This window comes from Xenopus laevis, chromosome 5L (genome assembly GCF_017654675.1).
Source record: "Xenopus laevis strain J_2021 chromosome 5L, Xenopus_laevis_v10.1, whole genome shotgun sequence".
Lineage (NCBI taxonomy): Eukaryota > Metazoa > Chordata > Amphibia > Anura > Pipidae > Xenopus > Xenopus laevis.
This window is the reverse complement of record NC_054379.1, coordinates 138789858-138812861: the sequence shown is the minus strand read 5'-3', so window position 1 is coordinate 138812861 and position 23004 is coordinate 138789858. Positions and strand designations below refer to the sequence as shown.

Here is a 23004-nt window from a genome sequence, read left to right as displayed (position 1 = left end):
ACTGAACTGATATTCCTACCATTCTGTGGGCTAAGGCAGGGTAAGAACACACAGAGCATTTTATTTTATTTTATTACCCACACTAATTTTTTGTGGCTTTTGAGTTATTTAGCTTTTTTTATACAGCAGCTCTCCAGTTTGCATTTTCAGCTATTTGGTTGCCATGGTTCAAATTAACCTAGCAACCATGCACTGATTTGAATAAGAAACTGCCATATGAATAGTAGAGGGCCAGAATAGAAAATGAGTGATAAAAAGTAGCAGTAACAATATATTTGTAACCTTACAGAGCATTTTTTTATTAGACGGGGTCAGTGACCTCCATCTGAAAGCTGGAAAGTCAGTCAATCAGAAGAAGGCAAATAAATTAAAAAAACTATTATAAAAAAAAAAAAACGATTAAAAATGAACGTCCGTTGAAAGGTTGCATAGAATTGGCCATTCTATAACATATTTGATAAACCTCATTTATCTGGGCATGGAAAAAAACAAACTCAAATTATTCATAATTTATTATGCCCTGATGCTGCAAAAAGCCTGAATCTCAAAAATCCTCCATCTCAGACCTGTCAAGGTCCTGTATAAGTCAACCAGAATGGAACCAATCTCAATTTGAAGTTATTATATTTTGCGCTGGGTTTAGCCCAAAAATCAGACTTTTTCCATGTGTTTGGGGAAAAAAACTCAAAAAAAGGGGTATTAAAGGGGTTGTTCACCTTGTTGTTCGCCTTCCAAACACTTTTTCCAATTCAGTTGTTTTTAGATTGTTCCTCAGAAATAATTTACATTATTTATTTTTTACTGCTTTTCCAAAATCTAAGTTTAAAGTTGAATGATGGTATCTTTGGTGTTTGAGTCTGGCAGTTTAGTAATTCTAATGCAGACTTTAAACTATTACAATTTTGCAACATTGAGTTGATACATTTCTCAGCAGCATCTCTGGAGTATTAGCAACTATTGTATCAATTCTAACAGCTGCCTGTAATGAAACCCAGAGATTCTGCTCAGCAGGGACAAAAATAAGAAATGTATCAACTAAATGTATCGATTTAGAACGGTTTACAAGTTTGGAGACCCCAGGGGCTGCTTCAGAAGGTAAAAAATGACACTTGATACTTCAATATTAGAAAAACGTTCACACATAGAAAAGAGAAAGTCATTGGAAAAAGTCATTATTTCTGGTGATCTATCTGAAAACAACTAGTTATTTGAAGGTGAACCACCCCTTTAAGAGATCATTGAAACACAGGGATGCTCATTTCGGACAATATGAATTGATTTTCTTTAAAAATACACTTTTTTTTTAAACTAAAAATTAGATTTCGAACTCAAAAACACCCTTGAAAACTCAAATTTTTCATGGAAAACACAACTTGACCCTTAATAAATCAGTCCCTCAATGTAAATGCCTGTGGAAGTAGGGAAGAATGACTGCTGAGATGAGCAATGAGAATTACAAATATGGTGGAAAGGAATATTTTGCACACACAATTAAGCTGTGACTTTAGGGGGCAAATTTACTAATGGTCGAATATCGAGGGTTAATTAACCTTCGACTTCGAATATCGAAGTGGAAGGATTTACCGCAATTCGTTCAATCGAACGAAAAATCGTTCGATTTCAATCCATCGATCGAACGATTTTTCTTCTACCTTAAAAAGCTAGCAAAGCATTGACTTCAGTAGGTCTTAGGTGGCAAACTAGGGGGTCGAAGTTTTTTTTTTTAAAGAGACAGTACTTCGACTATCGAATGGTCGAATAGTTGAACGATTTTTAGTTTGATTCATTCGATTCGAAGTCGAAGTAGCCCATTCGATGCCTGAAGAAAACATTAGAAATTCGAAGTTTTTTTTTTTATTCTATTCCTTCACTCGAGCTAAGTAAATGGGCCCCTAGAACTGTAGAATATAATTGGGTGAGAGACCTCCTGTATGAATCATGTATTGTTTTACAGTTGCTAATAAATGCATGGTTATGTTCATTGTAGTTTCTATTAATCTATCAAACTTCTTTTAATGACAGAATTCAGCGCTTCTGTTCTCAGGAGTAACATTTGTAGCTGTTTGTGTGTGTCATTTTAGTTTTTTTTTTGTTTTTTTCCATCTTATTTATCACAGGACAAGGGGCAACTGACTTGCAGTTCTTGTAAAGTGACCGAGGGAAAACATTCTGGCTGGATCCAGTCGTTGGCTCCAGATGTTTCTAGGATTTTGGGAGAGAAACTTTACATGCCATAAGTTTGTGTGTGTGCTGGATGAGTAAAGTCTGGCCACTGCCAGCATTGTGTTAAAGCGGCTTCAACTGGCTGGAGTTATTCTGTTTTAACCCCTTACATGCTATTTATTTTGCATAACTCTACATTTCATTTTATTCACGTAGCCGTCTAAATCTTCAGTATGGCTTTGAGGTTCGTGTGAGGACTGCCCCATACTTCTAAATCACTGACGTGCCTTTTACAACAGCAATTCAACTTCTGCACCCCACTTACTCAATCTGAACCAGTACACCTTAATCCTTGGCCACTCCTGCCCCACAGACTATGATAAATCAATGATTCTGCACCTGAGAAAGGGGTTGTGCCCAAAATCTTGTGCCTTCATGTTCTGCCTTCATGAAAGATAGCCCACTAAGAATTCTGTGTGCCTTCTCCCTTTGTTCCTTAGATGCCTTCTTGCTATCATTTTAATTACTTACAGTAATCTGAGTGTCCAAGAAATTTCAATGCTTTGCTTCATGTTAACATAGTATAAAGGTAACCATACATTGACTGATAAAAGCTGCTGAGGCGGCCCCTCCATGGGGAAAGCCGCATGTTTTGAGCCCTCCAGATGGCCTACCCCACAGATGTTGGGCAAAATCAGGCAGTTATCTATTGGCTTAAAGGAGAACCAAACCCTTGCTAATAAAAAACCCTAACCTACATAGACCCCCCCTCCCTGCTTCCCCCCAGCCTAGGTGGTACCTTTGGAAAATACCCCTAGCTCTTAACTTACCCCTCGGTGCAGATTCGGGGCATCGGAGTTCACGGGCGCCATCTTCTTCTCTTCAGTAAATTTTGGGAAGAGAGCGGCGTAACAGCGTATGTGCAGTTGGAGCAATCTTCTGTTTCGTGAAAACTGCATACGCCTACACCAAAAGTCACGGAAATTGCCGAAGCGCCAGAAGAAGACCCGAAGAGAAGAACATGGCGCCTGTGAATTCCGATGCCCTGAACCTGCACGAGGGGTAAATAAAGAGTTAGGGGCATTTACCAAAGGTACCACCAGGGCGATCCTGGCCTCTCCACCGCCTAAGGCAGCAGCAGTTGCTGCTGCCCCCCCTTCCACGGAAATTCGCTCTTAAAGTACCAGGAGCAGCATTTTTGCTGCCCCTGGTACCTAGTGGGGCACTGCCGCCTGAGGCGACAGCTTCAACTCGCCTCATTGGCGAAGCACCCCTGGGTACCACCTAGGCTGGGAGGGGGGTAGCAGGGAGAGGGGGTCTATATAGGGTAGGGGGGTATGGGGTTTTATTAGCAAGTGGTTTGTTCTCTTTTAAGGTGGCCATGCACACACAGATATTATCGTACAAAGCAAAGGCAACAGATATTGACTAAAGACTTGGCTATCGGTCATCTCATCAATCATCCAAAACCGAAAGTTTTGATTGGGCATCTTTGAAGGTCTACGAACATCAGCAAAGGGAAAAAAAAAAGTTTGCAGTGAAAACAAATTATCATTTAGGAGACCGATGTTAGCAGGAAAGATTTCATTGTAATCTTAATTGTAACATATATGGCCACCTGTAGGTTAGATAATCCCATCAGATGAGAATCAATGTAGTACTTGGCCAACAGCCCTGCGTAGGAGTCCATCACAATCCCATTGTTGGCTCAGGGACAGACCAGTGGATCTTCCAGTCTATTCCCAGGGTATGTTGTCAGTTGGCTGCACACACACATATTTTTGATAACTATGGCAAAACTTTTTCATCTTTGTGTATCTATGATAACTTTAAAAAATAGCATTCCCAAAATATGCAAGACCTAGAGTCCTGCAGCAGGTCGGGTACCCGCGGGTTACCCACAAAAAAAGTGGGCACCCTGCAGAATGAGGGGAGGATTTTCAGGTATGGGTATAGCCGCGGGTTGGGTTGCTGGTCTCATCTAAATTTCTTATCTTATGTAATATTGTCTATATTTTACTCCTTTTAAAGTTTTACAAAACTTGTTTCTGCCCCTCCACTTTTGATGACATCACTTCCGGTTTGCAGCACTATCACTTCCTGTTTGATGTTTGTCGTTGGGTTGCGGATAAGGCAGTTGCGGGTCCTGGTCAGGTAGCGGATCAAAGGGGGTAAATATGCGGTTTGCAGTTCAGGTCGCGTTGTCGTGTCCGGTTCTTAGAAATTGGTTCCGTGCAGGACTCTAGCAAGACCAACCCATAACAGGGCCTTTTGTTGCTGAAATTTATGGTGATTGGCCGGCATGGTAATTTATAGAGAGATGGATTTTAACATTTATTTTGTGCAGCCATGGTCTGAAAACTGGTCACATAGTCCAAGTTGTGCAAACATCTTTGCTTTAGCTGTGTGTCTGCCTTGTGTCAGAAATGCGGTTAGTGTTTTTTTTACAGGACTGCGTGTGCAGTCTGGGAATTGGGATAGGTGTCTCGCTAGTCAGAACACTCTACACAGTGACACGTTTTAAGGAAGTCTCAGGCGACCAAAGTCATCTTGTCCTGTTTAGCTGGAGCCTCTGCTTCTATTTGCTCGCTGGAAAATCTTCTCCAGATGGCGGAACGGACGCGCTGCCAGATACATTTACACAATCTCACTAAGGGACCTTTTTGGCAGTTCTCAAGTAGCTTTATATCTCCCAGAAAACTATGGAGAACTGACATAAAACATCACATGAGGCAAACATGACTAACAGCAATGGTTTTTTCCCCCCTCCTTTAATTTTAACAGCATTTTGGAGACTTGTATCCTATGGAGCATGAGCTACTGTACTACAGGACATCATTTTAGAAATTTAGCTTTGAAAGTACCTGCAAGCCATTAAATGAATGAGATGTAAAGAGCTCATTAGATCATTTTATTCATTTGGCAACTGCTAGGATAACTTTTGTTTGCTGCCGATATTTCCATGTGGCCTACTGTATACAGAATGTGTTTCTTTTCTTGCCAGCAAATTTGTTTTCCGTTAAAATGCAAAAAAAGGTTTAAGTGACTTAAAACTGGCAATACACATTGTTCAACATGAGTTCAATGAAAAGGGTGGTAAGCCTATTTTTGTGCATAACGTTTTAATTTAAATAAATTTAAGGCTTTTGAGCTAAACAGGGTAAACTCTTTGTTTCCGGTATTCTGGGTCTTTTGAGGTAGTCAAAGATCACCATGAAATATGGATTTGTTTTCTCAATTTTTGAAAATTGTGTTTCTGAGTAGATCCAGTTGATGGCTTTTACTTCCTTTAACGACAATATATAATGTTTTCCCTTTTCTTTGGAAGGCAGGGGTAATCTAGGTTTGAGAGTCAGAATGAAAGAGGAAGCAGAGAAGTAACTACTTTATTAACATGAGGAGCAAAACTTTGGCATGGCCAGTAAATAGGTCACTTAACTGATTCTTCATGCTGCATTTCAAGCTCTTCATCCATGTGTTTGAGAACAACTTATCAAAATTAAGACTGTAAAGCTGCAAAGGTGTTTTTGCCGAATTTAGGGGCTTGTTTAATAAGTGAAGGTCATTCACACTACAATGTGAAAGGGATTCTTGGCATTGCAGGCCAGAGGTCAGTAAGTAAGTAAGCTATAATTAATTAATTAATTAATTAATTAATTAATGTGTCAAATAAATGCACCTTAATTGGAGGATAGCAAGCTTGTTTTGGTCATGCATTATTGAATAGATTTTTATTAATTAACCCCAGCCCCATCTCGAAAACAACTGCATGTGCTTATCTGCTTTTATTTCCATAAACTGACCCATATAGGTAAAGGTATACAGACCTTATATATCAGTGTAACCTAAAATAAACTCTTTTAAATGTTTCACCTATTTTACAGGCTATAAATAAATTCTCCTTTTTATGTGTTTTTTAGATTGAGGGTAAATTCAGCTGCTGCTTATTAATAGAATATATGTAATATATATGTGTGCATTCTTGTGAATTGTAGTTAGTGTTTTCTAGTAGTATCGGATACATTTTGGATAACTTTGTGAATTGGGAACACTTCATTTGAGGAGTTGTAAAAAATTATGGAGAGGCCTGATACTTACCATACATGTGTTTGTTTGGACCAATGTGTTTGAATTGGTTAAAGTAGCAATAGTTGGTTGGAAAAATAAAGTTTTAAAATAAAGAAGTATACTGCCAACAAACACCAACCACATTTCTAATGAGGAGGTGGCTGTTGTGAATATTTATGTGCAGATTTAAATGACTAGAAGGGTAGAACTGTAAAAGGGAAAGCTTGTTTACGTTGTGACATATTTATGTAGTTAATCTGGGTTGAAAAAAAGACCAAAGTCCATCAAGTTTAACCTCCAAATAATCCCCAGTGCACATACATGCACTGACACGACCTATCTTTACACTGACATAAACTATATAGAGAGAGAGAATAAGGCCAAGAAGATTTTTGGTTAACCGCACACCGACACCACCCTTCCTGATATAATCACCTGGTGCACAAGATAGAGGCATCGGCCACCTCACGGAATCATGGAAAAGAATTTCGCCGGCACACAGGATTTTAGGCTGCAGGTCAAACCCTTGCAATTTTTTAATGCAGTGCAGGTGCAACGTTTTGGGGTCAGGCCCCTATGCTTGACAAAGGGGCCTGACTCCGAAACGTTGGACCTGCACTGCAGAGAAAATAAAGTACCCCTTCTTGTAAAATATAGGGATATTCTAAGTTACCGAGGAGTTAAATGACCATATAAAAGCACAATTTGACAACTGAGTGTTTTTATACAGGTCATGGAACTCCGAAATGGCCTTTAAAGATTTAAAGTGTTTTGCTGGTGGCGATTCCTATTGCTGGCAATGAAAAGGTATTTTAAGGACCTGTGTTGCCCACAGGGAAGCGCCATTTTGTGCAGCTATTGCTGTTGCCACACCCCAACTGTCACCCATGTCTAGATAGCCAGGCATCTAACATTCTCCTTTTTATAAGATTGTCACACAGAAGAGGTTTGGCATGGGAGAAAGCAATAACACCATTAGACAAAGCAAAAATTGGCATCGGAGCACGTTGGGAAATATATCACAAGGACATTTAAAACACGTGTAACCCCTGTCAACAATGGTAATCTATGGAAAACACATTGTCTAATGCACGTCACGTGGTGGTGACATGTGGAGCTCCGAAATACTGATGCTAGAATTTTTATGTGACTTTTCACGCTAGCACCTCTTTTTATGGCACAATTTTACAGTCGTCTCATCTTGGTGATGATGCTGTGATAAAATGCTTTTACTGAGTGATTTGTTTGTAACATCCAATCTTAAAGGGGTTGTTCACCTCCCAAACACTTCTTTTCAGTTCAGTTATTCACTAGAAATAAAGCCTTTTTTCCCCAATTGCTTTCCTTTTTTTTTTTTTTTCCATTTGTTTCCAAATTTGTAGTTCAAAGTACTGTTCGTTTCTCTGGTGTTTCAGTCTGGCAGCTCAGTAATTTAGGTGCAGATTCTGAACTGGTACAATTTGCTACATAATTTGATACACTTCTCAGCAGCATCTGGAATATAAGCAACTATTGTATCAATTCTAATCAATACCTTTAATGAAACTCAGATTCAGCTCAGCAGGGACAAAGATAAGAAATGTATCAACTAATGTAGAACCGTTTACCCTTCAGTCAATTTAGAACAGTTTACCCCTCATCCCGCTGCTTTAGAAAGACATAAGAAGGTGAAAAATGTAACTTTAAACTTCAATATTAGAAAACTGGTTGCCATAAATAGAAAGTAATCAGAAAAGGTCTTTATTTGTGAACTATTTGAAAACATCTGAACTGAAAAAAGTGTTGGAAGGTGAACAACCCCATTAAGATTGTGCAGCATCTGTGTGTGTGTATGTACTGGACTCTAAACATTTCACAGCCAGGACAGCACAGCAAGTGCAAAGTTGCCTGTCAAAACAATGAGGAATACATAGCTCATGACATAAATAATTTCAGTGGGAAAAGTCCAATATAGCTTGGGACAGTCACACTTACGGTATCTGCAGATGAGAGTATGAGATGCACAAAGCAAAGTCAGACATACAATGAGCTACACCGCTATTTCAACAGAAAGCAAAGTGAGACGAACACACAATTTAGCAATTATTATTATTTTTTTTTTTAAAGATGTTTATTTCTGGTTTTTAAAACACACAACAAAAACAGACAAATACAAGGCTGTACACCGAAACATTAGTACATGTGTCAATATCATAGCATATGTAGATCAAGTATAGGGAGTCCCACTTACTATTGTGGTGAGTCTGGGAGTGAGATTCCGGGATTGGCATCAATCCAGGAAGTCCAAATTTTATCAAACTTTGTGGGTGAACCTCTGGCAATGTAGGTCAATTTAATAAGTGGTAGCGTCTTATTTATTAATTCCCGCCACTGTTTGATATTGGGAGGATATGGGCTCATCCACTTCATCACCACCAGCTTTTTGGCATAAAAGAGTGTAACCCGTAAAAGATTCCTGGTTTTGTTCAGAGGCACCAAATCCTCTACCACCCCTAATAGACATACCAACGGGGATTTTACTCCCGGGAGATCAAGATTTTGGCTGAAATAGTGGACAACTGCTGACCAAAAGCGACCTCACATTCCCACACCATGTGAAAGAATCCTGCATTAAGGGTTTGACATCTATGACATTTTCCATCCACCGACCTACCCATTTGTTTCAATCTGATAGGAGTAATATATAACTGGTGTATAGCCTTAAATTGTATCATTTTGTCCCGAGTGGATATCAAGGACCCATATATACTCTCAGTAGCCTCCTCCCATTTCTCATGATCAAGTTCTGGGATATATTGAGACCATTTAGGATAAGACTTAGTAAATGGGTCTACATTTGGGTCCAGGAGTAGCCTATATATATCAGAGTGCAGTTTCTTGGTTTGTGGATCCTATAGTCTAGATTCAAGTTTCGAGCTTACCCATGTGACAGTTAAGGAACCATGCCTTAAAGGCATGTCGCAATTGCAGATAGCGATAAAGTTGAATGGTAGGATTGAGTAACTTCCCACTTAGCTGTTCTAATGACATGAACAACTCTCCATTGATTAAGTCACCAATATGTCTGACGCCCAAGTTCGGAGCAATTATTTTTTTAGCTATGTTTGTATGGTTACCACTTTGATTTGGTATGTTGCATAATAGTAATAAAATAAAACAGGAACTAAAATAAGCTGATGTTTTAAATTTCATACTTGTAGATTTGTCATGTGCATCAGCAATTACAGTGGATATTGCCCAAAACCCATATTATTTACTCCCCAACCAAACAAACAATTACTTTAAACATTGATACTATGGTTCTTGTATGACTTTTTGGAGGAATGAAAAATTGTTGGCAGTTGTATCTGAGCACATATGGGTAATGGGGCCTGTTATCCAGAATGCTTTGGACCTGGGGTTTTCCCGGATAAAGGATCTTTCATTAGTTTGGATTCTCTACTAGAGAATCATTTGAACAATAAACCCAATAGGCTGCTTTTTCTCTCCAATAAGGATTAATTATATCTTAGTTTGGATCATGTACAAAGTACTATTTTATTATTACAGAGAAAAAGGAAATAGTTTATAAAAATTTGGATAAAATGGAATCTATGGGAGATGGACTTCCCGTTATTTGAAACTTTTTGGATAACCACTTAGACTGTAAGCTCTACAGGGCAGGGACATCTATCTTACTGTGGGTTGCACCAAATCCAGGATTGGGATTTGGCCAAGATTCTGCCTTATTCAGCAGGATTCAAACTCTGTCGAACTCAAGTGCCTGGCCGAACCGAATCTGAATCCAAAAATTCATGTGACTTAATCACACAAACAAGGAAGTCAAAAATGTTTTGGTGTTTTTTTTTGGTTCTTTCCCCCTCATTTCTCTAATTTACACATGCACATTAGGGTTTGGATCCAGTTTGGTATTCGGCTGAATCCTGAAATAGTGGATTTGGTGCATCCCTAGCTCTTACCACATAGCACCTAAGCTCTGCGTCCTTATATGAGCTCTGTGTATATTGTCTGACTTGTTCACCCTGTGTGTACTCTTATAGTACTTTTATTTATATTGTACTTTTATGCATTGTTCGACGCTGCAGCTTCTTAACAGCACTTTACAAATAAAGTTATACATACATATATAATGAGTTTCCAGATAGTGGATCCCATACCTGCATATTATACATGATTATGATTTTTGAAGGAGTACAACTAAAAGCATGGCATTGACTATTCTTTTACATGAGTGGTAATGGAAAACCAGTTACTGTACACAGAGCAGTTGTAACCTGTCTATATTAGTACATTAAATACACGTTAAATATATTGTATAAAGTAGTTTTAATCTTAATAGGGCTCGTGCTATCGTCAAAGTTTTGTATTAGACACGTTTAAAATCCGAGGCGAGATTTATTGAAGCAGATCAAAGCTGGTAGAGGGTTGGCAGGACCTGCAGCCTAATTAGTAGTTTTTGTGCAATCTTCTTAGAAGCAGTACAGCAGAATGCAAGTCACATACTTGCAATAAAAGGAGAAATGCTAAGTTTCTCTCTCTAGTCAAAGACTGTGTGAATGTGTAATTTGTTTATATGCATATAAACATTGATGTTTCTAAAGAGCTGGGGAAAAAAACTGCTTATTTTTTGTGGCACTTGAAAAGAATATCCGTACAGAAATAATGGCTGCTTTGACCTGAAATCTAAGTGCAAATGGTTCCATATCTTGATAAATGCTTTAGCTTCCCGTAACCTAGGCTAAATCTGTATAATCCTGCTTCTAACTTCTTGTTTAGACTCAAAGCAGTAAGCTGTCCCACACAGGCTCATTCGATGGGTAACCTTTTGGCCCATGGGCTGATCCTTTAGACCACCATGTAGGCACAGCTCCACATTAGTCCAAGTTGAAGGCTGATTTCTTAGTGCAAATGAAATGATGGCGAACATCAGTTTTGGTTAGAAATGCCAAATTGGATGAACTTGTTGCCACATCAAGGTGGAGCGGGAACACCTGTAGCATCTTGGGAGGGCAAGTGACAAATTCTGAGTTAGTACAACGTTCCTCAAGAAGACAAGTGCATGTTCTGTTCTGGCCACAATCCACTTGATACATAAAATTCTGCAAAGAACGGCACCTCATAGTAGATTTTATGGATGCACCGAATCTAGGATTTGGTTCGGGATTCGGCCTTTTTCAGCAGGATTCAGATTCGGCCGAATCCTTCTGCCTGGCCGGACCGAATCCTAATTTGCATATGCAAATTAGGGACAGGAGGGAAATTGTGTGACTTTGTCACAAAACAAGGAAGTAAAAAAGTTTTCCCCTTCCCAGCACTATGCAAATTAGGGGTCGGATTCGGTTCGGTATTCGGCCGAATCTTTCATAAAGGATTCAGGGGTTCGGCCGAATCCAAAATAGTGGGATTGGGTGCATCCCTAGTAGATTTGAAAGTTTTTATTGTTTCATGGATTAGACCAAGAATACAGCAACATTTCAAGCTGTTCCCCAGCTCTTTTTCAAGCTAGATTCTTGGTCTGGGCAAGTAGAAAGGCCCATGGACATGGGAGCAGAGCTGGCAGTTTGCAAAATAAAGAGACTGGGGAGAACACGGCCTAAGTTAGAGCTTTACATCAGTGAACCCCCCCCCCCCCAATGATAGTATTAACTTACCTGATAACCTGGGCTGGTACTTCTGTTTGGGGTTCTTCTATGAGAATGTGGCATTCATATCTATGATTTTTTTGCCTATCAATCATTTGGGCATTCCATTTTCCAACTCTTCAGAAGGTAGTTACATTTTTACATGTTGTGTCATTGTACCCAAGAACATATGGGAAATAAGGTGCTCTAAAGTGCAAGTTTTAAGTCACGAGATCAGAAACATTCTTCTAAAAATCTAAAGCACTGCTTGCGGGAGTTTGCATCGTGATCATCAGATATTTGTAGGGTTTGCGTGTGTTGCCGATTGTTTAACTACTTCCGTTCTCCTGTCATCATGAAGGGTCTCGTTGAAATGCATGTGTGATGTTCTTTTTTTCTTATTTATACTCTTTACGCTGGTTTAGGGAGGTTTTAGGGGGTTTCAAGAAAGTGTGTCCTCATCCTGCGCTGGTTGAATGAAGTAGGAATCTCAGCTTACAGTTCATGTACTAACGTAGGATTTCAATGTCTTAATCTACCCCCCCCGTGACTGTTACTGTGCCTTACACAGCCCGAGGGGACCATTTCAGCCACCTTTTCACTACCCCTGTAAATTGTTTTCAAATTCCTTCCTCAGCTATTTGGCTGTGTCATTCTTGTCTTTTCCAGATGTGCCCGGTTGTTTACTTCTGTCGCTGCTTAGCCAGTCAAGCTGTCCTTCTCCCTTTCCCATTCTTAAACTGCTCCTTTATCTTTAACTAAATCAGTATACACTTGTTGACATTTTTGGTTTTAAAGTTATTTGTAGTTTAAGTTTATGGTATCACAGGGGTGGTTCACTTTCCAACACTTGTGTTGCTGAAACTAGGGGTAGGTTTTATGTTTACTAGTGCTGAAACTAGGGGTAGGCTTTAGGTTTACTAGTGCTGGAACTAGGGGTAGGCTTTAGGTTTACTAGTGCTGAAACTAGGAGTAGGTTTTATGTTTATTAGTGCTGAAACTAGGGGTAGGTTGTATGTTTACTAGTGCTGAAACTAGGGTTAGGCTTTAGGTTTACTAGAGCTGAAACTAGGGGTAGGCTTTAGGTTTGCTAGTGCTGAAACTAGGGGTAGGCTTTAGGTTTATTAGTGCTGAAACTAGGGGTAGGCTTTAGGTTTGCTAGTGCTGAAACTAAGGTTAGGCTTTAGGTTTTCTAATGCTGAAACTAGGGGTAGGCTTTAGGTTTACTAGTGCTGGAACTAGGGGTAGGCTTTAGGTTTACTTGTGCTGGAACTAGGGGTAGGCTTTAGGTTTACTAGTGCTTGAAACTAGGGGTAGGCAGTAGAGGCATGTGGGGTGGTGCAATTGGAGTGGATTTGTGAGGCAGGGGGTAACATGAGGGCCACACAAGAAGCTGGTAAACTGGAGTGAGGACCAGGGGAGAGGTATGGGTATATGACCAAGCTGGGAGGTGGGTGGGAACTGGTTGGCGCCAGTAATATTTGGCACTTCTATGTGGTTCGCCTACCCTTTAATGTTGCTCTGGGAATGGCTTCTATGCTGCGCTCGGGTATTGATCTGTTTTTGTTTATTCCTCTGGGTACAAGCTGTACATATGCTTTGCACATTTTCCAAGCTCACTCTCCTACCATCCAGTGCTTCTTTGAAGATACCATTCTATTTTTTCCTCCCTTTTAAACATAATTTTGAAAGAGCAGACATAAAGCAAGGTATTCTGTAGGGGGATGTGAGGCAGAGCGCTTTGAAGTCGTCTCACTCTTTCTCCAGTGGATGCAATGCAAGATCTGTTCATGAAACCGCAGAAGCAGATATATATATATATATATATATATATATATATATATATATATATATATATATATATATATATATATATATATATATATATATATATATATATATATGTGCAGCTGATAATAAATCCCCAAAGCCGTTTGTTCAAAGCCCTTCTGTAATTATAGCTAATACTATGCCATTCATTTTCAGCCAGAACATTGCAGCTTTAGAAATGTTTTTGTCTTAAAATGTGTTTTTCAGGTGGCAGGCAAGAAGCTGTTTAGCATTAGTAATAGTGCTTTAATCTTCTTTTCATCTTGCACAGATATGCACAGTTTTTCCTATATATGTGTGTGTACAATAGTGACCCTTTAGTATATTCTTTTTTTTTTTTTTTGTTTTTAATTTCCCCCCTATAGCTTTGTCTGTTGAAATGTATGCATAATGTATATTTTGTATTCATTTTACTTTCCTCAAGATTTCATCCTGGATCTGTTATCCGGAAATCCAATATCCAGAAAGCCTCAACCTAATGCAAAGGCATTATCTCAACTAGTATATTTTAAAGGGTTGGTTCACCTTTAAGTAAATTTTAAGTATGTTATAGAATTGCCAATTGTAAGCAACTTATCAATTGGTCTTCATTATTTATTTATTTTGTATAGTTGTTGTACTTATTTGCTTTCTTTTGACTCTTTCCAGCTTTCAAATGGGGGTCGCTGATCCCATCTAAAAACAAACGCTCTTTAAGACTATTGAAGTAATGTTATTGCAATTTTTTATTACTCGTATTGCTATTTAGGCCCTCTTCTAATTATATTTAGGTCTCTTATTCAATGCAATGCATGGTTGCTAGGGTAATTTTGACCCTAGCAACCAGACTGCTGAAATTGCAAACTGGAGAGCCACTGAATAAAAAGCAAAATAACTCAAAAACCACAAATAATAAATAATTAAAGCCAATTTCAAATTGTCTCAGAATTTCACTCTCTACATCATACTTAAAGTAATTTAAAGGTGAACCTTTAAGTAATTCATCCAAAATCTTCCAGATATCATTTTCCCCTGTAATAATACAACAGTATATGGTACCTGGTACTGACTGAGCTGCATGCATGCTGGTGGCAAGACAATCCTATTCTTGTCTTTTCAGTAGCCTTAATGGTGATCCAGATTATGGATAAACCCTCCATCTGGAAAACCCCAGTTCCCAAGCATTCCAGTAAATACCATACCTGTGCTGACTTAACTTACCGTCATTGTCTGACTGTCAGGCTGGGGACAGACATTAACCCATGCACATCCTATTGTATAATGGTCCCTTAATAAGAAACAGTAAGGAGAGGGTGTGGCCTAGCAGCCAAGGGTTTTGGGTAACTCTATTTAGTTTAAATGGGACAAATTGTTGTATTTTCTTATAGCCTGTAGTGAGGAATACCATAAAAGTTTTCTAATATACTCCTTCAGCTTGTCCCAAGCACTATTCTGCAGGAATGTGGGAGGGTATGGTATCTTCTTTAAAGAGAAGGAAAGGTTAAAACTAAGTAAGCCTTATCAGAAAGGTCCACTTAAATATGCCAGTAATGCTGCTCTGAGTCCTCTGTCAAAAGAAACAGAGCATTTCTTTCCTTCTATTGTGTACACATGGGCTTCTGTATCGACTTCCTGCCTTCAGCTTAAACCTCCAGGGCTAGGGCTTGAGCATGCTCAGTTTGCTCCTCCCCCCCTTCTCTGCTGTAATCTGAGCCTAGAGCTATAAGTGAGCATGGAGAGACTCAGGCAGGAAGTGATGTCACACCAAGCTAATACTGCAGCTGCTATCCTAAACAAACCGAGAGCTTCTAGAGCTTTTTACTCAGGTATGGTAAAGCATTCTACAGAATAAATATAGCATTGTAGCTTGCACTATTGTGGCTAATCTATTGGCAATAAAATGCCTCTGTAGCTTTCATTTTCTCCTTTAAACCAGTTGTACATTTATATTGGCCTAAATATTTTTTTCATTATAGTTCTTTAGAAAGCAAGCAACAGGACATTATGTACACAGGCGTTCAATATTGATAACTAAATTCAATAGTATTGACATTTCAACTGGAGATTGATCCCAGTCCCATTTTACACCGTGAGAGAGAAGACAGAGTTATAATCGTGTGATCAGTATATTGATCATGTTCTACTGACTGGGTATAATCATCCATTGCCTTGAATCCTGTTGATACTAATTAATATTGGCACCAGCTTGCTTGAAGGTCTGCCTAAATGACAGACATGAGTTTAGCATAATTTTTTTCTGTATCGTTTGTGATGGCAAATGGCCATTGGAGATTCTATTTTAATTTTGCTGTGCTATGTGGAACAAGGGTAATATCAGGAATCATCTAGAGCAATAAAGGAAGTGATGCAGCCACTTGGACTGAATATAAATGGAATGAAAGGTGGAGTAAGACACAAACAGAATGTTCAGTGGCAGATGAGATGTTAGAATAAGTACAATTGGAAAGAACGGAGGATAAACAGAGATACCAAGTGAGTGACATTTATATGAACAAATAATAGCACGATCGGCATTTGTTTAATGGTTTCAGATAGTCTTGCTTTATAGGTTTAAATCAGTCTTCCACTTTTGCCCTTTAACTGAAAATGCAATCTGGTTGATTGGGTCGCTGAACCCGGCAACCCAAAACAGGCCGTATACAAAGCCTCGCTTTTATAAATGTTTTTATACTTCATATTACTTTTGGACCCTCTAATATTCATTTTCCCATTATGACTTTATAACTGTTTTGTGGTTAATTAAGCCCAAGTAACCAGATACCAGCTTGATAACTGTGCAGCTCAGTAATGTATATAATTTAAAAAAAAAAAAAGACAATTCTACGTTTTTTTTTGTTTTTTTTTTTAAATAAAATATGAGACAAATTTTGATTTTAGTAAATAACCCCCTAAAAGTTCATTTTAAGATGAATTCCCCCCTTTACATACAGCTATCTGGTTTAGTTGATTGTATGGAATCTGCAGCATTTCACTACTCCTTACTGCATATTGATGTGAAACATCCATGCAATAAAGTATTTTACAATCACCTTGTAACCTACCAGTTCTCTATATCCTCACACTGTTCTACCTCCTAATTTCCAGCGTGTTAATTTTATCTTCATTTTCTTGTTTTATTTTTAGCTGTTTTCCCATCCCATTCTTTCCCATTTCTGCCATGACCTCCTTGTACCTTTAATCATATTTAAGAATGTGAATGAATACCCCCCGCATATATTTTCTATTCCTTTCCTTCATATCCCCTCTCTCTTTTTTTTTTTTTTTTTTTTTTCAATTCCATTTCCGTTTTAATTTCCATTTGCCTTTGTCCTTCTCCCTCTTCTTGGTTTGTGGATTGGAGGAAGAAGAGTCCCGTGTTGTGGTTAATAAAGGGGAATGTGCGATGGAGGTACACTGTGTGCACATGAAAATTTGGAGAAGGTCACTGCCGTGAAAAAAGAACTAGTAACAAAGCATTCTCATTTAGATAGAAATAACTTTTTGCTGTTGCCCAAGTAAACATTCAAATAATGAAGAGAAAAGGACAATTTATTAAGGGGTTGTTCACCTTTAAAGGAGAACTAAACTCTAAAAATGCCATAATTTATATACTGAACTTATTGCACCAGCCTAAAGGTTCAGCTTGTCAATAGCAGCAATGATCCAGGACTTCACACTTGTCACAGGGGGTCACCATCTTGGAAAGACACTCACATGCTCAGTGGGCTCTGAGCAGCTGTTGAGAAGCTAAGCTTAGGGGTCGTCACTAATTATCAAGCAGAAAATGAGGTTGGCCTGTAGTAAAAGCTGATGCTACAGGGCTGATTATTAAATTCTGATGCTAGTTGCACTGGTTTCTATGCTGCCATGTAGTAATTATCTGTATTAATTACTAATCAGCCTTATATTGTGTCATTTCTATTCTATGTGTACTGTATATTGTGAGTGGGTCCCTAAGCTCAGTAAGTGACAGCAGCACAGAGCATGTGCAGTGAATCCGCAGAAAAGAAAATGGGGAGCTACTGGGGCATCTTTCGAGATGCAGATCTGGGGCTGGTACAGAAGCACAAAATAAAATGTACATATTTCTAGCCTACTTCTTTAGTTTAACTTTCCTTGTCCTTTAAATTAACTTTTCAGTATGATGTAGAGATTAATATTCTGAGACAGTATGGAATTGTTTTTTATTATTTGTGATTTTTGAGCTATATAGCTTTTTATTCAGCAGCTCTCCAGGTTGCAGTTTCAGCAATCTTGTTGCTAGGGTCCAAGTTACCTAGCAACCATGCATTGATTTGAGTAAGAGACTGGTATATGAATAGGAAAGGTCCTGAATAGAAAGATGAGTAACCAAAATAATAATAAAAAGTAGCAATAACAATAAATTTGTAGCTTTCCAGAGCATTTGTTTTTAGATGCAGCCAGAGACCCCCTTGTAAAAGCTGGAAAGAGACAAAAGAGCAAGGCAAATCATTTAAAACTATAAAATATAAATAATGAAGACCAATTGCAATGTTGGTAGGCATTGGGCATTCTGTAACATATTAAAAATAACCTCAAACGTGAACCTCCCCTTTAAAAATGTTGTGTATATTGGACCTCAGAATGCTTTTATTTACTATGCTGTATTCACCCCTTGATTTAGAACTCCGCTGATTTGATTTCTTACTCGTTGAACGTATTTAGTCTTTTTCAAAGGTTTCAGTACTCCTGCAATAAAATAACAGCGGAACGTAATCTTTGCAGTAGAAACCTTATTCCAATTAATATTCTAAAGATAAAATCACCAAATGGAAATGATGCAGTATCCGTAATAAAATATATTTTGTGCAGAAAACTGATATATGGGGTGGGCAGATCTGGTACATACTTTCCAAAACCCTTTAAGCTGCAATTGCTGCAAAGATTTTTTTCAAAATATAATGTTTAAGGGGAGATTTGCTGCCCGTGATAAATTTGCACTACTGTGGGAGACAAATTTCCTGAAAGTGCTTCTCCATTGGAAATAATTGTGATCGCCTGTGGTAAAACCTATGCGTTGCAAAGTCACCCAAAGTTCGGTCGTTACTTCGGAAAAACAAAGCAACACGGTAGCACAGATTTATAGCGGGTAACAAATCTCCCCATCAACCATTACCCTAAGGAGAGCAAAATGTCATGCCTGGGGTATTTCTGTAGAAGCCCATTTTTGCCATTTTCTTCTTCCACCATCTTTTCAGTGAATAGGCCATTCGTTTTTAAAGGATTGAATACTTATAGCAACAGTACATTTCATAAGAATTATTTTATAATATAGGGGGCCGATTCACTAAGCTCGAGTGAAGGATTCGAATGAAAAAAATTCGAATTTCGAAGTATTTTTTGGGTACTTCGACCATCGAATTGGTTAAATTCGTTCGAATTCGAACGAAATCGAACGAAAAATCGTTCGACTATTCGACCATTCAATAGTCGAAGTACTTTCCCTTTAAAAAAAACTTCGACCCCCTACTTCGGCAGGTAAAACCTACCGAAGTCAATGTTAGCCTATGGGGAAGGTCCCCATAGGTTTGCTAACTTTTTTTGATCGAAGGATTTTCCTTCGATCGTTGGATTAAAATCCTTCGAATCGTTCGATTCGAAGGATTTAATCGTTCAAAAAATCGTTCAAAAAATCCTTCGATCGATCGCAGGATTAGCGCTAAATCCTTCGACTTCGATATTCGAAGCCGAAGGATTTAAATTCGAGGGTCGAATTTCGAAGTATTTTTAACTTCGAAATTCGACCCTTAATGAATCTGCCCCATAGTGTTGCTCTGCACTGGTAAAAGCTGTGTGTTTGCTTCAGAAAGACTACTATAGTTTATATAAACAAGCTGCTGTGTAGCCATGGGGGCAGCCATTCAAGCTGGAAAAAAGTAGAAAAGGCACAGGAAACCTAGCACGTACCAGATAAGCCCTGTCCAATACAATGGTGTTATCTGCTATGTAACCTGTGTCTTTTCTACTTTTTTCCAGCTTGAATGGCTGCCCCATTGCTACACATCAGCTTGTTTATATAAAGTATAGTAGTCTTTCTGAAGCAAACAGAGCAGTTTTACCAGTGCAGAGCAACAGCACATTATATTTTCATTACTTTTATACACTCATTTTTTGGTGTCACTGTTCCTTTAAGGGGCCAAGTTATTTTGCCAGTGTGGAAAATAGTTGTGCAAAGCATTTTTCTCCTGAAAGCCATTTGCACTGAAGATTAAAGGAACAGTAACCAATCAAAACATGAAAAATAAAATGTAGTGTTGCCCTGTACTGGTAAAACGGGTGTGTTTGCTTCAGAAACATTACTATTGTTTATATAAATAAGCTGCTGTGTAGCAATGGGGGCAGCCATTCAGAGAAGAAAAGACTCCGGTTACTCCGCAGATAAGCTCTGTAGTATAATGGTGTTATAAGTTATCCATTATTTAAAGGAAAACTATACCGCCCAAACAATGTAGGTCTCTATTAAAAGATACTGAGTAAAACCCTGCTTCATGTAAATGAACCATTATCATAATAATATACTTTTTTAGTAGTATGTGCCATTGGGTAATCCTAAATAGAAAATTGCCATTTTAAAAAATAAGGGCCACCCCCTGAGATCGTACGATTCACTGTGTACACATACAAACCACATGTAAGGTCACATGAGCCAATTAACAGACAGAGTTCTGCCTTTTGCTTCCTCACTTCTTCCTGTTACAGTTAGTGTTGTAGTATTTCTGGTCAGGTGATCTCTGAGGCAGCACAGATAGAGTCACAAAATGGTGGTTCAAGGCAAGAGATGTAAAAGGGCAATATTTATGTAAATATATATTCCAGTTTGGTAAGATTCTTTAATATGTCATTCAATTTGATATAAACTATCTGTTGCTTAAGTATTCATTTTGGGGGTATAGTTTTCCTTTAACCTGTGCCATATAGACTTTTTTCAATTTCCAGCATTGCTACACAGCAGCTTGTTTATATGAACTATAGTAGTGTTTCTGAAGCAAACACATCAGTTTTACCAGTGCAGGGCAACAGTTTTTGGTGGTATTGTTCCTTTAAGAACATGGATGGCTGTTAGTGCTCAGAGATGCTGCTGAGCTACCGGAGCACTAATACCCTACAGAGCAGTCAAAAGCACTTGAACACGTTTAAAGTGACATCTTTTTTCTTGGTTTTAATACCAGGGAAAGATTTAATAAATGGGAGATTAAGCTGCTGAGAATCCTATGGGCAGAGACACATGGGCAGATTTGGGGAGATCAGTCGCCCGACGAGAAATCTCCTTCTTTGGGGCGACTAATCTCCCCAAACTGCTTTCCCACTGAATAGAATGAAAGTTGCCAGCGGGATGGCACTCGGATCGCTTTATTTTCCGAAGTTGCCTCACGAGGAAGCTTCGAGCAACTAAGGAAAACGAATCGCTCCGCCGACGATTTACATTCTAGATGGCGGGAAGACAGGGGAGGCAGTTCTGGGAGAATAGTTGCCCCGAAGAAGAGGAGATTTGTCGCCGGGCGACTAATCTCCCGAATCTGTCCGTGTGCCCTTATGGATCTTCCATAAATCTGCCCTGTCATTTATATCAAACTAAAGGCCTGTTAAGGTTGCATTTAAGGCAAATGCATATGCAGAGGTTGTCGGGCCCAAAAGAAGTAGATTGGGGTGGGGGGATCAGCCTATGGGAGATATTTGGACGGCATTTGCTCCCCTGGGGTATTCCTAGATCAGAAGCTCTGAAAGTTTATGCAGAGATTGAAACACAAAGGGGAACTGGAATACAGAATGTTTGAGAAACATCTGGTGCCTCAACCCCCCCCCCCCCCAGCTGAAAATTTGAGAGAACACCCAGGAACAGGAAGTAAAGACAATTAACACTCTGTCCTTGCAAAGGTGTTGGGGGTAAAGTGGATTCCCTATAGGGAGGTTTATAGCAGAGTAATAGATAATTAGTCAGAGTTTCATCCCAAGTGCACCGATAGTTATGGGATCAGCCGATTTTTATTCCCTTTGGTATTTAAAGCTACAAACCTAATGCCTGTTCTTAGAAATAAACTTACTCCTGATATGATCTTGCGTTCTGGGTCATTTTTCAACTTCAGGTATTTGGGGACTGAATAGCAGGGAGGTCAGTAGCTACTGCTTTAGGGGAATAATATTACGCTTTGCTAGGAATAAATTGATCCATAGGGATAACTAGCTACACGTCTGATGTTTGTGTCAATCTGTTGGGTACTTCTGTACTCTAGATATAAAGTAATCTTGTTTGTTATCCGGAATGCTCGAGACCCATGGTTTTCTGGTTAAAGGAACAGTAACATCAAAAAATTAGTGTTTTAAAGTAATTAATATATAATGTGTTGTTGCCTTGCACTGGTAAAACTGGTGTGTTTGCTTCAGAAACACTACTATTGTTTATATAAATAAGCTGCTGTGTAGCAATGGGGGCAGCCATTCAAAGGAGAAAAGGCTCAGGTTACACAGCAGATAAGCTCTGTAGAACATAATGGTGTTATCTGTTATCCACTATTTAACCTGTGCCATATAGACTTTTTTTCAATTTATGCCATTGCTACACAGCAGCTTGTTTATATGAACTATAGTAGTGTTTCTGAAGCAAACAGATCAGTTTTACCAGTGCAGGGCAACACTACATTATATTTTACTTTAAAACACTTTCATTTTTTGCTGTTACTTTAAGAGGTCTGTAATTTGAATATCAATACTTTAAGTTTACTAAAGAACTAATTTAAACATTAAATAAACCAAATAGGATTATAAGTAAGGAGTAACTGTATCTTTGTTTGGATCAAGTAGATTTTAATGTTTTGTTTAGGGATGCACCGAATCCACTATTTTGTATTCGGCTGAATCCTTCACAAAAGATTCGGCCAAATACCGAATCCTAATCTGCATATGCAAATTAGGGGCGGGAAGGGGAAAAAACATTGTTTACTTCTTTGTTTTCTAACAAAAGTCACGTGATTTCCCTCCCCGTCCCTAATTTACATATGCAAATTAGGATTAGGTTCGGCCAGCCAGAAGGATTTGGCCGAAGCCAAATCCCGAACTGAATCTTGGATTCGGTGCATCCCTAGTTTCGTTATTAAAGAGAGAGTAAAAACTTTGAATTATTTGATTAAAATGGAGTCTATGGGGGATGACCATCTTGTAATTCGGAGCATTCTGCATAATGTGTTTCTGGATAAGGGATCCCATGCTTGAATTCATATATAAGGGCCAGTGTGTGATTTGGTTATGTAAAATATGTTGTACAAAATTTCCCCAGACTTTGTTTTTCTGTCCCAAAGATTGCTCGATCATAGAAACTTTTTATTAG

At 38.7% G+C, this 23004-nt stretch overlaps 1 protein-coding gene across 3 annotated transcripts in view; it reads left to right on the top strand.

Annotated features, from left to right (window-relative positions):
- The window catches only part of pid1.L (phosphotyrosine interaction domain containing 1 L homeolog), a 62232-nt gene that overhangs the window by 3830 nt on the left and 35398 nt on the right, over positions 1-23004 (top strand). Inside the window, exon 1 of one of the 3 annotated variants that reach the window (XM_041562345.1) lies at positions 15951-16154. The gene's annotated coding sequence lies outside the window, so the exon portion shown is untranslated. 3 annotated transcript variants of the gene reach the window in all.